Genomic DNA, 16,051 nt, shown 5'->3' with positions numbered 1-16,051 from the left:
CCCGTTGAGTAGCTGCTGGAGCACCTCCATGCTTCTGACCCACCTGACACTAGTGCATTTGATGAGCAGCATTCAGAACAGGGTGGCACCTAGGCCCATCTAGGTTCAGACCCTTCAGAGAACGGCTTCCAAATGCAGCATAGGTCAGAGGATGAGATACTTAGCAAGTTGCCTCCACATTTGAAGTGCTGTCTGGGGTCACACCTAGAGGAGCAGTAGATCACGTAAGCTAAGGAAGGTAGACACCAGTTAAGTTCACACGGGTGCGGCACATCGATGTGAGGTAGGGGTCAGGGCACAGTAATGTAAATGATCACAATTAGCACCTTTTGCACCAAAATTGCAACCTGCCTCAATCCTCCATCGTCCTGCAGGGCGGCCACGAGAGAGGGAAAGACCCGGAGCAACACGGAGACGACGCCCCCGTCTCATGCGGGTGCGGTGATGCAGGCGTGTGACACCCAGCGACGAGGGGAGGAGCCACAGGCCCCCATCGCAGCCGAGCCAGGACAGCCCTAACCAGGACACTCCGTGGCATAAAAGTTCAGGGCCACTGTAACCTTGACGGACACAGGGAGAGGGTGTCCTCACCCAGTGCCACGCAGTGCCAGGTGTGCCAGCAGGTGGCAGATGTGTGCCACGGTTTCCCGGCTCATCCGGAGTCTCCTCCTGTATTCCCGGTCCATGAGGTCCTGGTGCGACGAACGGGGCCGGTACACACGGGGCCTCCTCGGGCGTCTCCGTCGCCGTGGCGCTACGACGTCCTCTACCCTCGTGCTCCTCCTACTCTTCATGCTCCCCCTCCTCCTCCTCCTCCTGTTGGGCGGGTGGCCCTCCAGCCTGGGCGCCTGCCGCCTGCCCCTCTGCGGCATGCTCCTCTGCGGCAGCCTGAGCCGCCTCTCTGCCACGCAGACCCGTGATCACGTCGGCGGGACTTCGGCCCATCCGGCCAGGAGAATACGGGCAGCACCGGGTTCCATAGCCTCCCGCCGGCCCCCGCCATTCTCCAAGGCGGGCGGCGGAATTGACGCCTCGCCGACTTTTTAACCGGTTCCCGGAGACTTCGGGAGGCGGCGGGGACGGGATTCACGCCGGCCCCCAGCGATTCTCCGACCCGGCGGGGGGTCAGAGAATCCCGCCCATTGTGTCTGTTTCAGTTCAACAAAATACGTGACTGCCATTCGTTGGCTCATTTCTCAGGGCAATGCTCTGACCAATCATGTCAACCTGCCTAGTTTAAATTTCAACAATGTGTGTTGACTGTCAATCACTATCAATTGGTGCATTCTCCATGGCAACATCTGTACCAATCAGAGTTCCCTTGTCATCCATCCAATTATATCTCTTCTCATACAATATAAAACGTTATTTTCTTCTTCTATTGGTATTCTTACGAAGTGTCAGGCTGAGTGCAAGACCATGTGCCTCTTTTTTCAGTAACACACAAGAGTAGCTCCAGTTTGTGGACCTCTAAATGATTCTCACCAGCGGCTTCTTTCCTTTGTTGTTTATCTCCATCCAAATTGATTCTACATCTTTATCCACTGAGCCAAGATCACTTCTCATTACTGTACTGACTTTATCCTTTATTAACAGAGCAAGCCCACTTCCTTTTCCTTTCTTCCTATCCTTTTGAAATACAAAAATCTCATGGTACTGATTTGAAGAAGAGCAGAGGAGTTTCCCCAGATGTCCTGGCCAATGTTTTTACTTGAATCAACACAATGGAAGAACAGGTAATCTGGCATTAGTGTTTATGGGAGCTTGCTATATGCAGATTGGCTACTGCATTTTCTATGTGACAACAGTTACTATACTTCAAAAGCACTGAATTGTCTGCAAGTACCTTGAAATGTCTGGTAGTCTTAAAAGATGCCATATAAATGCAAGATTTCTTTTTAATACATCTATTTTTTGCAGATTTGATTACAGGCTCTTGTACTGAACAAGATGATGTTAGTTCAAAATAATGTATGGACTTTTCATAAAACATCCTGAGGGACGTATTACTTCAACAGAGAAAAAGGGTTTGCATTTGCATTCATGCGTTACGCTATTTGTAAATGACATAAGTGTTGTGTGTATTGGGATGGCTTCTGCCTAGTAGGAATTCCAGTTGTAATTTGGGAAAGGGAAAAGGTATGCTGAATATGAGTCCAAGTGCTCTTTCGAGGACACGATTACAGATATTGTCAAACATGGTTCCATTGAAAATCTACAACATTTGGTTTATGTCCTGTGGTTAATCACCCGTAATATACACCGCATGCAGCATACAATGTTTTGTGACAATATTAAAGGGTGTTGTGTTTTAAGGAAGCCTTGCAACGCAACTTTCTTTTTCCATTTTAAAAAGTTTTCTATTTCACGACATTGGTTGGTTATGTAATTATTTACGAAGTATATAAGATTGTACTGCACCAGAAAGAGTAATTCTGTGCACAGGTTTTCAGAACAAAGTTATTCCTGGCAGTTCTAAATCCGTGAGGGAGATTTTAACCCTACTCCTCGCCAATGTTGCCTTGCTCCTAACTATTCCAGGATGTGTCTTCCAGATTCCTTATTTTGCCATGGGATGCTTCTGGTTGAATGTATTCCTGGAGGTTACATCATATGCACTTCTCCATTCAACAGCTCCATCTCAGAACTCCCATCATTGGCCATCAAACTCACTTGTGGAACACACCTTCCGGCAATAGTTGGAAAATGAATAAGCTCTTCAATACCTGATTGCGTGATTCTTGGAAGAGCCTTTGGCCCATCGCATTTGCATCAATCAAAAACAACCACCGCTATTCTAATCCCATTTTTCAGCATTTGACCCATAGCATTGTACGCCCTGGGATCACAAGTGCACATCTTAATACTTCTTAAATGTTACGAGGTCTCTGCCTCCACCACCCTTTCAGGCAGCAATTTCCAAACTCCCAGAACCACCTCCTCCCTGCTCTTAGACACTATGCCTTCGCTAATAAAGGCAAGTATACCACATGTCTTCTTAACCACTGTATTCACCTGCTCTGCAACCTTAAGGGACTGGTGTACATGCACACCAAGATCCCTCTGATCCTCGGTGCTTCCCAGGGTCCTGCCGTTTATCATGTATTCCCTTGCCTTGTTGGTCTACCTAAGTGCATCACCTCACACTTATCTGGATTGAATTCCATTTGCCACTGATCAGCTCATCTGAGCAGCCCGCCTATATCCTCCCATAATCGAAGGCTATCCTCCTCGCTATTTACCACCCCAACAATTTTGATATCATCTGCAAACTTTTTGATCACTCTCCGACATTCATAACGAAATAATTTATATAAACCACAAACAGCAAGGACCCCACACTGCTCGCTGTGGAACCCCACGGGACACAGATTTCCAATCAGAAAATCACCCTCTGCTTCCTGCCACTCAGGCAATTTTGGATTCAATTGGCCAAATTTCTTTGGATCCCATGGGCTCTTACCTCCACTATCAGTCTCCCATGAAGGACCTTATCAAAAGCCTTGCTGAAGCCAAGTAGACTACGTCAAATACATTATCCTCATCTCCACTCCGGGCCACCTCTTCCAAAAACTCAATCAAGTTGGTCAGACATGACCTCCTCTTAACAAAACCATGCCTACTGTCTCCACATGCAGATTAATTCTGACTCTCAGAATTGTTTCCAATAATTTCCCCACACAGAGGTGAGACTGAGTGGCCTGTAGTTTCTTGGTTTATCCCTTCCTCCCTTCTTGAATAATGGTACCAAAGTGGCTATTTTCTGGCACCTCTCCTGTCACCAGATGTGAATTGAAAATTATTGCCAGCACACCTGCTGTATCCTCCCTTGCCTCACTCAGCAGCCTGGCATACATTTCATCTGTCCCTTGGAGATTTGACTACCATTAAGCCTGCCAGACCACTCAGAACCTCCTCTCTGTCTCTGTTAATCTCTTTAATTTTATTTCAGTCCTTTTCCTTGATTTCTCTGCTCACACTGTCCCTCTCACAAGTGAACACTGACACACAGTACTAATTTAGACACATACCTACATCCTCCGGCTCCGCACATAAATTACCACTGTGGTCCTTAATGGGTCCTACTCTTTTTCTAGTTATCCTTTTACCCTTAATGCACTTGTAAGGTTTAGCACAGTGGGCTAAACATCTGACTTCTAATGCCAAACAATGCCAGCAGCGCGGGTTCAATTCCCATACCGGCCTCCCTGAACAGGCACCGGAATGTGGCGACTAGGGGCTTTTCACAGTAACTTTATTGAAGCCTACTTGTGACAATAAGCGATTATTATTATTATTATTAAGACAACTTAGGATTTTCCTTTCTTTTACCTGTCAGTATCCTTTCATATCCCCTTTTTGTTCTCCTAATTTCCTTTTTAAGTTCCCTCTTGCGCATTCTATATACCTCCAGAGCTTCTGCTGTTTTGAGCCTTCGATATCTGCCATAGCCTCCCTTTTTCTCCTGATCCAATGCTGTATATCCCTCGATATCCAGGGTTCACTGGATTTGTTGGTCCTGGCCTTTTTCTTGATTGGAACTGTTGGGGCTGTAACTCTCCCTATTTCCTTCTTGAATTCATCCCATTGTTCTGTCACAGATTTACCTAAAAGTGTCTAATCCCAGTCCACTCTGGCCAAATCATATCTGATCTTATTAAATCGGCCTGCCCCCAGTTTAGAATTTGATCTCAGGCCCATCCTTGTCCTTTTCCGTAACTATCTTGAATCTAACGGAGTTATTATCACTGTCTGCAAAATGCTCCCCCACTGATACTTCAACCATCTGCCCAGCTTCGTTACCGAAAATTAAGTCCAGGGCTTAGGTCCTTCTATACTGGGTTAAAAAGTTCTCCTGGATGTATTTTAAGAACTCCACTCCCTCTAAACCTTTCACACTTTGGCTTCCCCAGTTAATATTGGAGAAGTTGAAATCCCCCACTATCACCACCCTATACTTTTACACTTCTCTGAAATCTGCCTACATATCTGCTATTTCTCTTGGACTGTTTGGGGACCAATAGAACACTCTCAGCAATGTTATTGCTCCTTTTTGGTTTTTAAGTTCTACTCATATAGCCTCAGTTCAAAAGCCTTCTAAGATATCATCACTCCTTACTGCTGTAATTGATTCACTGATCAAAATGATGTCACCCCCTCCTCTTTTACCTCTTTCCCTATCTTGTCTGAAGAATCTGTATCCTGGAATATTGAGCTGCCAATCCTGCCAATGTTTTAATTTGTGCCCTCAATACACCTGCCTTGTTCGTCAGACTCCTCGCATTAAACTAAATACCATTCAATCTTGCCAAACTCCCTGGTTACTGAACTGGTCTTGACATTCTATGCCTTCCTGATTCACTTGATGTCTCCTCTAATGTGCATCTATCCCTGCTCAACCTTCTCTCAGGATCCCAGCCCTCTGCCAAGTTAGTTTAAACCCTCCACAAGGACACACCTGCAAGGACACTGGTCCCATTTCGGTTCAGGTGCAAACCGTCCACCTTGTATAGACGCCACCATCCCCCAAAACAGCCCTCCCTCTTACACCATCTCTCCAGCCATGCATTAATCTGGACAAACCACCGATTTCTATGCAGGTGTGCCTGCCAAGGGTGTGCCCTCGTATGTGCAGGAGTCTCATTCCACATATGCAAATATACTTGTCCTGAAAATTGGGGCAGGGTCTCCAATCTTGCCCAAGATTAGCTGGGGGTAGCACATTCTGCTGCACACATGTTAGTCGAGCCGTGTGGGCCACAGAAATTTCCAGACCAACAAGTCACAAGTTTCTATCTGCTCAGCATACATCGTAGATTAGCTCAAATACACTCCTCCCCATTGTTGCTGACCTTGGAAAACTTTCTGGAGTTGGAGGAGGCTTCTAAATGTTACTGTTGGTGAGAGTTTCTCATACCTTTGCCCCCATACCTGGCCCTCGCTGCAGGCCACAGACTTCCCCTTATTATAGCTCCAACAGTTTCTCTGTTAATTACCTGGTGACACATTTTTGGACCTACACATACCGACTCACATTAAACTGCTGTATATGAACAGGTTTTTAACAATGATAAGACGTAGAAATTGAGCACACGTAAAGACATGTATGTGATATTTGTGAGAAACATTGGGAAACATACAAAATAAATAAATATCAGAAGTAATGAGAGACTTACAAAATGAGTAAAGGTAAAAAAGGCAGAAAATTGTTGGCAACAGTTTGAGACACGTACATTGAAATCTGGGCTGGTTAGCTCACTGGGCTAAATCGCTGGCTTTTAAAGCAGAACAAGCAGGCCAGCAGCACGGTTCGATTCCCGTACCAGCCTCCCCGGACAGGCGCCGGAATGTGGCGACAAGGGGCTTTTCACAGTAACTTCATTGAAGCCTACCCGTGACAATAAGCGATTTTCATTTCATTGACAGGAGACCGGAGCCACCCCGAAATCGGGCCTCAAGCCTCATTAATACTAATTGGGCAATGCTGCCATCACCTGTAGAATATGAATATTGAGCAGCTTGCCTCACTGCTAGTGGGCCAAACGGAAATCTCGGGATGGGAGTGGCAATGGAAGGGGTCGGTGGTGTCTGTTGGGATAGTGCGCAGTCAGGAGAGCAGAATGCTCTTGTGGTTTCCATAGCAATGTTGTAAAATAATTAAAATAAAGAAGAGACTTTTTGTTGGCGGCAGCTGCTGAGGCCACAGTGGTTATTAAACCATCCAGAGTTGAGCCGACCCTGCCGCCTGCTCTGCTCTGCTCTGCATCTGACTTCTGCAAGCGAGTGGAGTGTTCAACCAGTGTCAGGCAATCTGCTCTGGTGGATATCACTGGGGACGGTTTGGATATTCAATGGTGTGATGCATTTAGCTTCTTGCTGCAAAACACGGGTAGCATAACCATGCCATAACTTATAAAAATATCAGAATCAGGCAGCAATATGAAGCCTAATGATTCCAAATATCTTTCACTCTGTAAATTGGTGCTCGCTGTGACCAATTCAACCATCTTCTGTATTGCAGCATGCTCATAGTGAATCAGAGAATTGCTGTAGCACAGAAGGAGCCCATTCAGCCCTTGCTGGCTCTCAGGCCACCACAGACTGAGCTGGCCAGGTCCTAAAGAACATAGCTGCTAGACTGGGACTGCAGCAGATGGTAAGGGAACCAACAAGAGGGAAAAACATACTTGAACTCATCATCACTTCAATAAGAACATGGGGAGTCCACACCGAGTACGATAAGAAACAACGTTTATTTACAAGAACGATGTTTAAACTACCCGGTAGATCTCTATCGGGTTCTCCTCTGGTTGGTGCCTTACTGGTCGATCTTTTATACAATGATTAACGAGATCCCCCCACCCTCAGTGGGGGGGCTCAGACTCCACGAGAAGCACGGGAAAGACAAGCATTCCCACCAGTAGATCCCGTGTGGATATGACATTCACCAACCTTCCCACTGTAGATGCATCTATCCATGACAGTATCGATAGAAGTGACCACTGCACAATACCTTGTGGAGAAAAAGTTGTGTCTTCACATTGAGGATTCCGTCCATCGTGTTGTATCGAACTACCACTGTTCAAACAGATCTGGGAACTCAAGACTGGGCGTCAATGAGGCACTGTGGGCCATCAGCAGCAGCAGAATTGTATTCAACCACAATCTGTAACCTCATGGCCCAGCATATCCCATACTTTACCATTACCACCAAGCCAGGGGTTCAACTCTGGTTCAATGAAGAGTGCAGGAGAGCATGCCAGCAGCAACACTAGGCATATTTAAAAATGAGGTGTCAACCTGATGAAACTATAACATAGGTTAACTTGTGTGCCAAACAGCATAAGCAGCAAATAATAGACAAAGCTAAGTAATTCCACAATGAATGTATCAGATCGAAGTTCTGCAGTTCTGCCACATCCAGCATGAATGGTAGTCGATAATTGGACAACTCACTGGGGAAGGAGGCTCCACAAATATCCCCATTCCCAATGATGTAGGAGCCCAGCACATACATGCAAAAGACAATGCTGAAGCATTCTCAACAATCTTCAGCAAGAAATGCCGTGTGGATGATCCACCGCAGTCTCCTCCGGAGATCCCCAGCATCACAGATGTCAGTCTTCAGCCAATACGATTCACTCCACGTGATATCAAGAAACAGCTGAAGGCACTGGATACTGAAAAGGCTGTGGGCCCTGAAAATATTCCAGCAATAGTATTGAAGACTTCTGCTGCTGAACTTGCCGCACCCTTAGCTAAGCAGCTCCAATACAGCTACAACACTGGTATCCACCCGGCAATGTGGAAAATTTCCCAGGTGTGCCCTGTATGCAAGGAACAGGACAAATCCAACACAGCCTATTACCGCCCTATCAGTCTACTCTCAATCATCAGCAAAGTGATTGAAGGGGTCATCAACAGTGCTATCAAATGGCGCGTACTCAGCAATAACCTGCTCATGGATGCTCAGTTGGGTTCTGCCAGGGTCACTCAGCTCCTGACCTTATTACAACCTTGGTTCAAACATGAGTTGAATGCAAAGGTGAGGTCGGAGTGACTGCCTTTGACATCAAGGCAGCATTTGACAGAGTATGGCATCAAGGAGCCTTAGCTAATCTGGAATTAATGGGAACCAGGGTAAAAACTCTCTTCTGGTTGGAGTCATACCTGGCACAAAGGAAGATAGTTGTGGTGGTCAATTATCTTAGCCCCAAGGCATACTGCAAGAGTTCCTCAGGTAGTGTCCTAGGCTGAACCATCTTAAGTTGCTGCATCAATGACCTCCCTTCCATCATAAGGTCAGAAGTGGGGATGTTCGCAGATGACTACACAATGTTCAGCACCATTCATGACTCCTCAGAAAATGAACCAGTCCATGTCCAAATGCAGCAAGACCTGGATAATATCCAGGCTTGGGCGGACAAATGAAAGTTGCATTTGTGTCACACAAGTGCCAGACAATGACCATATCATACAAGAGAGTATATAACCTGCAAGGACCCTCCTGATTGCCCCTTGTTTTTCCCTTTTAATTTCTGTTATTTGGCTATTTCAACTTTTGAACATGGACAATCAATGTGCCTATGCCTTTAAGATCGACTTCACCTTTAATTTGAGTGGCTGGTAAACTGAGGACTGACTTATGACCTCAGGTAAAGCAGGTTGTCAAGTGCTGTTTATATTTTGGATTCAAGGGAGATAAGTGCTGACACATCATGATGGACTTGGCTGTCGGCCAATGGACTGTTTTGAAGTGCCAGGCCTGGTCAAGTGCCCCAGCCAATTTGTCGGGGTTTTCTCTGGAACGTTCCTACCTGTGTGTGACTGTGTTTTCTCTTTCACTTTCGTTTTGATGTCAGAAGCTGGAAGGTCACAGCTGTGATCTCTCTCTCACCAAATATATTTTTCTGAAGACGCAAAGTAAAGACCTCTCTCTCTCTCTCTCGCTACAGCCAGACTGAACTGCAAGGAAATCCATTTCCGCCATCAGCTGAAGGCAAGGTCAGTTGTTTAAAAACCTTCTTAAAATCTCGTGTGGGAACTCTATTCTTATCTAGTAAGGCTGTTGGTCATTCTGGTGGAGTTGGAAACAAATAAGAATTAAACAGGCCTGGGCTGTTCCTTTGAGTGAAGGCCCAGTCTGGTAAAAGTTAAAGTGCCTCTCCAGAGGAATACCTATTGGCTGGGTATACTGGCTGAATGCTATTGCCAGAAGATCACCTCTAACCATACACTGGTGGCTTCACCCTAAGCATCCTGGGAGGGCAGCCTGTTGCAACGACATCAACATCAGAACCAAGGACACTCATCTTTAATTTCATTTTAATTCGTATTATTTTTTTCCTTAATCCTCCCTCTCTCTCTGTGTGTCTGTATTGTGTGTGTTTGGGTATTGGAGGACCGTAAAGGGAGGGAGTAATAGATTAACTGTCCATTATCCTGTTATAATTATTGCATATTTCAACTTTGGTCCTGTAATAAATAATCAGCTATTATGTTCAACTTGTGACGATAACGTTTTGAGCAGCCAAAGGGTCAAAGGTTCTGCAAACTTTATATGAATTATTGGTTAATTCACTTGTGTTGGGTCTCTGGGGCTGAAATTGACCGTGCACTAGCTCAGGGTGGTCATAACTAACGATCACGCCATTGATCAAAAACTGAACTGGTCTAGCCATATTAATACTGTGACTACCAGGGCAGTTCAAAGGCTAGGAATCCTAAGGCGAGTAACTCACCACCTGACCCCCCCAAAACCTGTCTACCATCTACAATGCACAAGTCAGGAGTGTAATGGAATACTCTCCACTTGTCTGTATGAGTGAAGCTCCACCAACACTCCTTTTCTATAGCTATTCTAAACCTTATGGCATTATTAGTCCTATCCCTTCAATGTGTCCCTGTAACACTTTCTTAATTTGACCCACCTGATTCTCCAGAAGCAGATCCAGCAATGCCTCCTTCCTTATTGGGCTAGAAGCATACAAATCAAAAAAACTTCTCCTGAACATACTTCAGAAACTCTCCCCACTCTTTGCCCTTTAAACTGTTACTACCGCAGACTATATTAGGATAATTGAAGTCTCCCCACTACTATCACTATTCAATATTTCTTGCAGATCCTGCTGGCATATTCAAAACAGCAGAATGGTTGGCTGCATGTTTATCGACTTTGGTGTTATGTGTAGGCAAATCAAAATTCTATGAACTCACAATTAATTGGTGTATAGCATGCAGAAGGATATTTGAAATATCCAAAGTTATTTTAAGTAAAAATAGCAGCTGACAATTCCACTTGTCAAGAGTCTGCAAATTTGATCTTTGCATGTAATTCAATTACTGCATTTGTACAACATGATATGGCCCTATGCGCATCCATCAATGCTGTCTGTAATTTGAATCCAACCTCAGTAAGAGTTGACCTGTCATTTGGGGCACGTTTCAACATATTAAGGGAGATAGAAATATAAAGAAATTGAATGGTTGATGGTTAAAGTGAGTTGGATCAATGGTATTGTGTGAGAATTCAATCTGAAGGAATTTATTGCAAGAATTTGAGTAACTTTCTAATCAGTAAGCGGATGCTAACGAACATTGGTAATCATATTATGAAAATGTAGAATGTGCCTGTTCTCAATGGAAGAGATGTAAGTAACTTGTGCTTTCAAGTATCTCTGTTGTGATTTAACGAAATCTTGCGAGACGTTGTGATCTGGATCGAGCCCTCACTTGGCGTGATCCAGATTAACATACTTAAGTGAGCCATTCGCTCATTTAAATATGTTTGCGCCATATTTTCCCGAGGCCCGGGAACTAATAGCCTCGCCTGAGAGACCTCACCTTGGGACTGTTTAGTACTGGTCCACACAAACATAGAGCAGAAGTGACGGCATCTGGGGGGTCTCCCAGGCCATTTGAGACTCCCGGGTGGTCGGGCTCTGTGCAGGTGGTACCCTGGCACTCCCGCTGGCACCCAGACCTCTTGGCACTGCCAACCTGGCACCTTGATGAAGCCACCTGCGAATATTGGCAGTAAGACCATTTGTATGATCATGCTGTGTATAATATTGGACACTGCCAGGGTGTCTGGATAGAATGGCTGAGCTGGAAGGGCACTGTCATGGTGCCAGGCTGGCAGTGCCAAGGTGCCAGGTTGGCCATGCCAGGAATCGGGCCCGGGGATGCCCTGTCCTTAAAAGGTGGGGTGAGAGAGGGAGCTCGAGGACCCCCTAAGAGGTAAGTTGGAGCAGTGGGGCGGGGGCAGGGGGGGGGGGGGGGGGGGGGGGGCTGGAGGCCATGGTGGGGAGCAAAGGGAGTCGAAAGATCGGGCAGCATTTAGAAATGGCACCCAAATCCTTAAATACTCTTGTGCAGGAAGTGAGGTAAGGCCGACCATGGCGGGGCGTTCCTCGCCGAGGCCAAAAACCTGGCAGAGTCCCGTTAGACAGCGGGATCATTCTTGGTGCTGAACACTGCGATACTTGCCCAAAATGGGACTTGGGCGTTAAATTGGCCACATAGAGTTTTTACAGCATGGAAAGAGGCCCTTTGACCCATCATGTCCACGCTCGCCATCAAACACCTATTCTAATTCCATTTCCAAGCTCATGGCCCGTAGCCTTATATGCTATGGCATTTCAAGTGCTCATCCAAATACTTCCTAAATGTTAGCCATGATGTGGAGATGCCGGCGTTGGACTGGGGTAAGCACAGTAAGACGTCTTACAACACCAAGTTAAAGTCCAACAGGTTTGTTTCAAACACTAGCTTTCGGAGCACTGCTCCTGATTTACCTGAGGAAGGAGCAGTGCTCCGAAAGCTAGTATTTGAAACAAACCTGTTGGACTTTAACCTGGTGTTGTAAGACTTCTTACTGTTCTTAAATGTTGTGAGGGTTTCCGCCACTACCACCCTTTCATACAGTGAGTTCCAGATTGCAACCACCCTTTGGGTAAAAATCTTTTGCCACCCCTCCCCTCTCGATATCTGTGGGTGCAGGCCCCATGCCAGAACATTTTTTAAAAATATATTTTTATCAGGGTATTTGCAAGTTTTTATGATAACAATAACAGCGACATAAACATAGTACAATAAACATTCCCACCCCCATCACAATCTTCACACACCGCAACCATAAAACAACATGGCCCTCTCCCACCCCACCTTTGGAATACTGCTTCTGCTGACATTTTAATTTTCCCCGAGAAAGTCGACGAACGGCTGCCACCTCCGGGTGAACCCTATCTTTGACCCTCTTCAGGCGAACTTTATTTTCTCGTGACTGAGAAACCCAGCCATGTCACTAACCCAGGTCTCTGCACTCGGGGCTTTGAGTCCCTCCACATTAATAAGATCCGTCTCCGGGCTACCAGAGAGGCAAAGGCCAAGACGTCGGCCTCTTTCACCCCCTGAACTCCCGGCTCTTCTGACACTCCAAAGATCGCCACCTCCGGACTCGGCACCACCCGTGTTTTGAGTACCGTGGATATTACCTTAATGAAACCCTGCCAAAATCCTCTAGGTTTTGGGCATGCCCAAAACATGTGGACATCAGTTCCTGTGCACCTCACACACCTGTCCTGTACCCCAAAAAACTTGCTCATCCGGGCCACCGTCATGTGTGCCCAGTGGACTACCTTGAATTATATCAGTCTAAGCCTGGCACATGATGAGGATGTATTAACCCTGCTTAGGGCATCCGCCCATAGACCCGCCTCTCTTTCCTCCTAGCTCGTCCTCCCACTTGCCCTTAAGTCCCTCCACCGGAGTTTCCTCCGCATCCAAAAGTTCCTGGTAAATATCTGATACCTTCCCCTCTCCCACCGAGGTACTGGAGACCAGTCTGTCCTGTATCCCCCGTGGTGGCAGCAGCGGGAAGGCCGGAACCTGCCTTCTCAAGACATCTCGCACCTGCAAATACCTAAACCCATTCCCTGCTGGCAATTCAAATTTATCCTCCACGGCTTTCAACCTAGGGGTGCTCCTGTCTATAAATAGATCATCCACCCTCCTAATTCCTGCTCTTAGCCATCTCCAGAACCCACCATCCAACCTACCCGGTACAAACCGATGATTATTATAAATTGGGGTCTAAACCGATGCTCCCTCCACTCTCTTACATCTTTTCCATTGCCCTCAGATTCTCAGAGCCGCCACCACCACTGGACTTGTGGAGTATCGGGCCGGCGAGAGCGGAAGAAGTGTCGATATCAGTGCTCCCAAATTTGTGTCTTTCTATTACGCTGCCTCCATCCGCTCCCACACTGACCCCTCCCCCACTACCCACTTCCTAATCATGGCTATATTAGCCGCCCGCTAATTGCAAACGTTCGGCAGCGCCAACCCACCCTCCCCCCGACTGCGCTCCAGCAACACTTTCTTCACCCGCGGGGTTTTGCTCGCTCACACAAAGCCGAAAATAACCTTATTCACCCGCTTGAAAAAGGCCTTAGGGATGAAGATGGGGAGGCACTGAAAGGCAAACAGAAATCTGGGGAGGACCATCATTTTCACAGTCTGTACCCTCCCCGCCAGTGATAGCGGGAGCATGTCCCATCTCTTAAAGTCCTCTTTTATTTGTTCTACGAGCCGGGATAGGTTTAACTTGTGCAGTGCCTCCCATTCCCGGGCCACCTGGATTCCCAGATATCAAAAGCTCTTCCCTACCATTCTAAATGGCAGCTCTCCCAGTCTCTTCTCCTGCCCTCTTGCCTGGATCGCGAACATCTCGCTTTTCCCCCATGTTCAATTTATACCCCGAAAAATTACCAAATTCCCCGAGGCTCCGCATAACTTCCCCCATCCCCTCCAAAAGGTCCGAAATATACAAGAGCAGGTCACCTAAGTAAAGGGAAACCCGGTGCTCTACCCCACCCTGAACCAGCCCTTTCTAGTTCCTAGAGGTTCTTAACGCCATGGCCAATGGCTGTATGGCCAGAGCAAACAGTAACAGGGAGAGGGGGCACCCTTGCTTCATCCCTCGGTGTAGTTTAAAATACCTCAACCTCAGTCGGTTTGTACCCACACTCACTACTGGTGCTGAAGCCCTCACCAAACCCAATCCTTCCCAGCACCTCCCACAGGTAATCCCACTCCACCCAATCAAAAGCCTTCTCCGCATCCATCGCTACCATCAGCTGCACATACCTGGCACAGACATGCAGGAAGTGAGGGCTTAAGTGGGTCGGTGCAGACTCGATGGGCTGAATGGCCTCCTTCTTCACTGTATGTTCTATGTTCTATATTCACAAGAAAAGCAGTGGGCTAGTTCTCTGAATGCACTGATCATCACTTATCCTTCTCCAACTTCACTGGATGAGATCGGCTGGCCATTTATCTCTTTGCTTTTTGTAAGACCATGCCGTGTATAAATTTGATGCTGCATTTGCCAACAAAACACCAATGACTATGGGCACAATTCAACGGGAAAAATACAGAGTCTGCTTTTGGGCGCTTTTAGCGGAGTGTTTCTTGGCATCTATAGCGCCGAGAAACATCCCACTATTCAACTGCACTTTGCCGTTTTTTATAACCTCGACGAAAAACGCCGTGTTGAGACTGCGCTTTAGTCATTTCCTGTACTGACAAGCTCAGCTGACCAACACAGGAAGACTACTTGGGTTTCCGGGGGCCATTTCGAAAGGCATGCCCGATCTTTCCATCCCCCTCAGTGACCCCACTGCGACCTGTGGACCCTCCAATTCACCCAACATATTTCATCTGAGGTGCTCGAGCCCTCCACACCCCACCTCTTAAATGTAAGGCACCCCAGACTCGAATCCAGGCACGGGCAACTTGGCAGCCAGGCACCCTGGCTTTGCCAGCCTAGCACTCTAGCAATGACCCTGCCAAGCTGGCAGTGCCAAGGTGTTCAGGTGCCAGCAGCAGTGCCAGGGTACCACCCTGCCCAGAGCCCCAATCACTCGTGCACACCCTGAGGTCAAAATCCAGAACGTGACGTCTTGCGAGGTTCAGTTGAATCCTTGTGAGATGTATCAAGCGTCACGAATCTCACGAGAGGCCTCTCGCGAGATTCAACTGCCTCATTGCATCACCACGTCAGGCATGACAAGGCTGGGAAATCCCATCCATAGTTCGAAAGTACTTTATTGGGGCTGTAAAGCATTTTGGGATGTCCTTGGGGCACGGAAGATTGATTATATTAATGCAAGGACTTTACTTAATTCATGCAAGGAGCATGAATTAAAGCCCTGGTGAAGAAACATACTGACTTTAAGAAACTTTAAAACACTACTTTTGGTTGAAGTTAAACTGGGCATGAGTGGAGAAAAGAATAGAAAATGCCTTCAGGAAGAGTATGGTGGTGGGGCAGACCGAGGGTTGTCGTGGCACTATGCAAGGCAATTCCGCTCCCACAGGAAGAGGCCTGCCAGTCAAACGGAGAAGACGTGGCAGGAGGTGGAGGCCAGAGTATGACACAACACTTTTAAATTGAATGGCAAAAGTGATTAATGACCTGAGCAGCGCAAAGTGTGTATCACCCAACCCCCTCTGTCTTGTCAAGCCTACTCCAGCATGTCACTCATCA

At 46.8% G+C, this 16,051-nt stretch overlaps 1 long non-coding RNA gene across 1 annotated transcript in view; it reads left to right on the top strand.

Moving 5' to 3' along the window:
• Positions 1-9,419: 9,419 nt before the first annotated feature.
• LOC119978013 overlaps positions 9,420-16,051 on the top strand; it is a 122,813-nt gene continuing 116,181 nt past the window's right edge. The window contains exon 1 of the long non-coding RNA XR_005463347.1: positions 9,420-9,504. This is a non-coding gene — a long non-coding RNA (uncharacterized LOC119978013). The remainder of the gene's footprint in view (positions 9,505-16,051) is intronic.

The sequence above is a fragment of the Scyliorhinus canicula genome, chromosome 1 (assembly GCF_902713615.1).
Source record: "Scyliorhinus canicula chromosome 1, sScyCan1.1, whole genome shotgun sequence".
NCBI classification, from domain to species: Eukaryota; Metazoa; Chordata; class Chondrichthyes; order Carcharhiniformes; family Scyliorhinidae; genus Scyliorhinus; species Scyliorhinus canicula.
The sequence above is the reverse complement of the archived record's forward strand: the minus strand, read 5'-3'. Positions and strand labels throughout refer to the sequence as shown.